Source organism: Humulus lupulus, chromosome 8, assembly GCF_963169125.1.
Source record: "Humulus lupulus chromosome 8, drHumLupu1.1, whole genome shotgun sequence".
Taxonomy (NCBI): domain Eukaryota; kingdom Viridiplantae; phylum Streptophyta; class Magnoliopsida; order Rosales; family Cannabaceae; genus Humulus; species Humulus lupulus.
The window spans coordinates 45,193,289-45,199,248 of record NC_084800.1 but is presented as its reverse complement, the minus strand read 5'-3'; positions in this window follow the sequence as shown (position 1 = coordinate 45,199,248).

Here is a 5,960-nt window from a genome sequence, read left to right as displayed (position 1 = left end):
ATGGCCCACGGGTCGCTTTGTATAGACAATTTGTTTTTATTGCTGCAAGGGCAGCTTTTTACTTTGCTACAAGGGCAGCTTTTTTACTTTTAATTAAACAATTACATCTGAGCAGTGCTGCTCGTGGTGTAAAAGAATGCCTTTTGATATTATAATATTTTTGTCTATTATAACATCTGTTCGCATGACCGAACTTAGCATAGTACTTTGGCTTGATTTAACAAAATATAAAATTTGAAAAATACTCTAAGTACCGTAGCATGCTTTCACTCATTTTGTTCATGTGTTTACATACCTCTTGGTATGCTTTGCTATCGATGTACCTTATATGCCCCCCAAGTGATCGAGGAGCTTTAGGTCCTTGGTCACTTGCCTTGACCATGACCTGTGCGAACATTACTGCTCGGTAGGAAATTCAACACTTTATAATACAACAAAACAACACACGTAATGAACAAATACTTGTAATTTTTTTTTACAAAGGTTGGCAAGAATGACTGGCTGCGCACAGTCCCGTATAATTATCGTATTAAAATGGACGAAACATGTCTTTACGAGTGATCTTAAAAAGATCTTATACTTATAAGCGATTAGCCATACAATGTGGCTAACCCTTTTTCAAAACTTGTAAAAAGTAAAAATTAATACAAGCCAGTCCTTTAAAAATGACTGTTTATTGATAATACTTGCGCAGGTGTTCTCCATTCCAATAGGGTGGAACGAGATCTCCATTTAAGCGTGCAAGCTTGCATGTGCCTGGATGAAGGACTTTCTCAATCTGGTAAGGTCCTTCCTAGTTTTGTCCGAGTACTCCAGCATTTGGGTCGTGGGTGTTTAAGAAAATTCGTCGAAGTACTAGGTCTCCGACGTTGAACTTTCTTTCTTTCACTTTTGAGTTAAAATATCGGGCGACTTTTTTCTGGTACGCAGCTACTCGGAGTTGGGCTGCTTTTATCCTGTCGGGGTTGGCCTCGATTCCTCTCGAATTAACAATAAACCCCAAGAATCTCCTTGATCCTACTCCGAAGGAACATTTGAGAGGATTTAACTTCATCTGATATTTATTCAGAACGTTGACACACTTTTGTAAATCTCTCACATGTTCTTCTGCCTTTTTCGAATTTACCAACATGTCGTCTACAGACACGGTTTATTCCAATCAACTCCTTAAACATGTGGTTAATCAATCGCTGGTAAGTCGCACCTGCGATTTTCAGCCCGAATGGTATTACTTTATAACAGTATAACCCCGTATCGGTCCGAAAGCTGGTGTGATCCTCGTCCGGGGAATGCATACTGATCTGATTGTGTCCTGAGTATGCATCCATGAAGGAGAGGATCTCATGTCCTGCAGTTGCATCGACCAACTGGTCGATCCTTGGGAGTGGGAAGCAGTCCTTTGGGCAGGCTTTATTAAGGTTTGTGAAATCCACACAGGTTCGCCATTTGTCGTTAGGCCTGGGAACCATTACTGGATTAGAGACCCACGATGGATATAATGCTACCCTGATGAACCCATTCTCCTTTAGTCTTTCGACTTCTTCCTTTAAGGCTTTCGATCTATCCTTATCGAGCAGCCTTCTTTTTTGTTGCACGGGTGGAAAATTCTTGTCTACGTTCAGGACATGGCTGATAACTGCAGGATCTATCCCCGCCATGTCTTTGTGTGACCAGGCAAAAACTTCCTGGTTTTTTCATAAAAATTCCACCAGTGCGCGCTTCGTAGTTACTTCTAAATTTTTCCCGACCTTCACAACTCTGGTCGGGTCTTTTTCGTCGAGTTGGACCTCTTCCAGGTCCTCGACGGGTCCAACATCTTATTCAAAATCCCCAAAGCGAGTATCTAAATCCCTATCCTCACTTTGGGCAACACCCTATTTGGTGACTCCATCACCGGATTGGGCTTGTGTATCAATAGCCATTTACAACCTATCTGTGGGAGTGCTCTTCGACGTTCCCTTCTTCGCCTTTATGGCTGAGGCATTGTAGCACTCCTTTGCTTCTCTCTGATTATCCAACACACATCTTACCCCTACATCTATCGGGAATTTCATGGCCAAGTGCCATACTGAGGTGACAGCCCGAAGATCAACCAGTATGGGCCTTCCAATGACAGCATTGTACGTCGAAGGACAAATGACTACTATAAAAGTAGCGAGTAATGTCCTGGTAGCAGGCGCTGTACCTGCTGTCACTGGAAGTCTGATTGACCCTGCTCGGGCGAGTCCCTTGCCTGAGAAGTCGTAAATCGTCTGGTTGTAGGGCTCCAAGTCCTTAACGGACAACTTCATGCGTTCCAGCAAAGATTTGTACAGGATGTTCATTGAACTTCCTATATCAACTAGTACTCTTTTCACCATCAATTTGGCGATTTGAACGTCCACGACCAGCGGACCAGAATGTGGGAATTGGACATGCTGGGCATCGCTATCAGAGAAGGTTATTTCACCCTCTTCTGACCGAGCCTTCTTTGATGCCCTGTCCTCCATAGTCATCATCTCTATGTCCTGGTCATGGTGTAGGGTCCGAGCATATCGTTCCCTCACCTTTCCACTGCTTCCCGCGAGGTGCGGGCCTCCACAGATGGTGAGTAAAGTGCCAGCTACGGGGTCAGGCTACAAAGGTGGCGAGCGTTGGCGTGTGGGTGACCGCTCGTTGCCACCTGGAGCTTCTCGTTGGGAATTTTCCAAAGCCCGTACATATCTTCTCAAGTGTCCTTGTCTAATAAGGAACTCGATTTCATCCTTTAGCTGGTTGCATTCATTTGTATCATGTCCATAGTCGTTATGGTAACGCAGAACTTGGTAGTGTCTCTCTTCGAAATATCTTTTCGAATGGGGGCAGGTTTCTTATAAGGCACACTGGAACTCGCGTCCTGATACACCTCTCCCCAAGACTCAATTAGGGAATTGTAGTTAGTGAACCGAGGTTCATAATAATTACCCTCAGCTCGTTTATTGTCAGAGGTGGAAGGTTCATTATGCGGCTGTTTCCCCCCATTCTTACCATTGCCATTGTCGTTCCCGTTGCCTTTTCCGTTTCCATTGGGTTTCGACCCATTGGCGGCTTTGGCGGGCTCGACATTCCCCTTATCCTTGTCTGGGGGCTTTCCTTCACTGGCGATGGCATCATCGAGCTTGATGTAGCAATCAGCTCGATCCAAAAATTCCTGGGTAGTCCTAACCCCATGCTTTCTGAAGCTGTTCCAGAGAGGCGTGCGGCGCTTAACTCCTGCAGTTATGGCCATCATCTTGCCTACATCTCCCACTGTTTTCGCTCTAGCAGCTGCTCGCATAAAACACTGGACGTAATCTTTATGTGGTTCTCCGTCTTGCTGGCGTATTTCGACCAGTTGATTTGCCTCAGTTGGGTGCACACGACCCGCATAGAATTGTCCGTAAAATTCATTCACGAACATCTCCTAGGAAACTATACTTGCAGGAGGGAATTTGAAAAACCACTCCTGTGCTGCATCAGAAAGTGTTGCAGGAAAGATCCTGCACCGAGCGTCTTTGGATACTTTCTGAATGTCCATTTGTATCTCAAACTTGTTGACATGAGATACTGGGTCACCATACCCGTCAAAGTTTGGAAGCGTAGGCATCTTAAACTTGATAGGAGTTTCTGCCATAGCTATCCTCTGAACGAAAGGAATGCCCTTTCTCCTATCGTGATCAATATAGGACGTTCTTCCCCCGACCAGCTGTTGCACTGCCTGGTTGAGGGCGTCTATCTGGGCTTGCATGGCGCTAGTAATCGTCGAGGCCTCTGGTGCTGCTGGGGGAATGTACTCATCGAGTCGTTCCCTGCGATCGTTGAGTACATCTCTTAAATCCTCATCTCTTCTCTGCTGCTCCGAGCCGGTTAAAGACGTTATTATGTCTGGGCTGCCCCCCAGCGTCACATCTTTCGAGTTGGTCATCTCTAGGAGGTGGGCTTCTGCCCCCACCTCTTTCTTCATTCCTCCGACCGGCGTTTCCTCTACCTGAGTCGGCCTCGTTATAATCATGGCCATCTCTAAATCTTGATCGGCTACGATGGGATCGACTGTTCCCTCGGTTGCCTTCCCGGGCAGGAACCTCCCGAGCGTTTGAGGGTGGCTTGCGTTGGTCGGTAGGTCCCCGTGCATTATCATGCCGTGGGGGGCCCTGGACCGTAGAGCCTGTCCCTGAGTTCCTTCTGTTGCCAGAAGGATGTTGTCCTTTGCTCGGAGGGTTTGGCTCTTCTCCCCTATGGCGTCTAGGACTGCGGGGCGGCTGCCCGGTCCTATTCTGCCTTGGTTGCGGGGGATTGCCGCGACCAGCCTGGGATGGAGGCTGGACCTCAGGATCCCTCAGCGGGACGTCGTCTTGAGGCATCGGTGACTGCTCGGGCCTTTGGGGGCTCGAGGACTGGATCGGCGAGCTAGGATTAGGGGGGTGGCCCATTTGAAGGTTGATCAGGCTGGGATGCAGGTGCAGCCTGACTCCTAGCCAGCTGTAGGGCTGCTTCGAGGGCTTCCATGGGCTCCCTATGGCAACGGTCCATCTCCGCCTGCCTTTCACTCAGTTCCAAGCGCTGTCGCTCAATCTCTTGTTGCTGCCGTGCCATAATCTCGGCAACACTTTCTTGGCTGGCCCTCAGATTGGCCAGTTCGTCCTGCAATAACCCCCAGGGTATTCTTCAGCGTCTCAGAATCCAATTCTTCCTAATCGAATTCCAAATGTGGCTCATCTTCGGTCACGTTTGGAGGAGGAGGAGGCCGCTGAGATGGCGCAGTGCTAACCGCCTATCCAGTCTTCTTGGTAGTTTTCGCCATTGATACTTCAACAATATTATATCAAGCTCTCAATGAAAGCACCAGAATGTTGACCCTGATTTTGGTCAACTGACACGGAGTCAAAATTTCTTGATGTGGACAGATATGTTGGAATGAGAATAATGACAAAAACAATAAAGAACGCAAGAATTTATAGTGGTTCGGCCCCAGAATCTGGTAATAACCTACGTCCACTTGAGCTGTTATTGATATAAGATTCAAAGGAGTGATCAAAGAACTAGGGTTCAATGAGTTTCACAAACCTTTGAAGAACAAAGCAATCTCTTGAATGTGATAGCTCTAATACACTTGTAAAACTCTAATCTCAAATAATTAGAAAGCAAAAAGTCCCTTTCTTGAGCTAACTTTCTCTATTTATAGGCTCAAGGAAGATTACATTAATTTGTTACAGATATTCTTTCCTAAATAATCGGATACTCAGGAAATCATGGGAGATATTTCAGATATGATTATAACTGCATAAGATTTTCTCCAAATATAGCGAGTATACGACTAAGCTGGTCGTATATAAAGATTGAGCGTTGCGCCATAGACATCTTTCTAGTCGATGGTCGAACAAGACTCATGCCAGATGTCAACCACGTGTACCAAACGCCTGCCATGTCATCCATGCCTGTTTTTTGGATAACAACCATTACTTTACTAGTTATCTTTTGTTTAGAGTTGTATCCTTCACTATTCTCTTATTCTTCTTCTTCTTCTTCTTCTTCTTCTTCTTCTTCTTCTTCTTCTTTTCATTGTTTATTTGTATTTTCAGTTATAGAGTTGTAACACTTTATTTAATCAATCGATATTTATTTGTAATATATTGTCTAGAGTTGTATTTTCTCACCATTTCCATTGAGGCAAAAATATTTTTCCAAACAGTTTCTAGCTACAAGAGACCCAATTGTTGGCGTACTTGGACCTAATTGGGAAGGAACTTACTAGATCGAGTCAATCATTCGACCTGGGGTCTACAAATTGGCAAGATTAAATAGAGAGTTGGTACCACGAGCATGGAATGACGAACATCTACGAACTTACTATCAATAGTGTAGGAATGATGTCTCCTGTAACCATGCTTGTTTATCTTTACAAAGTTTTTGTTGATAAATTGGTCAATTTTGAATAAAGTTCATTTTTGTTTCAATATGTTGTA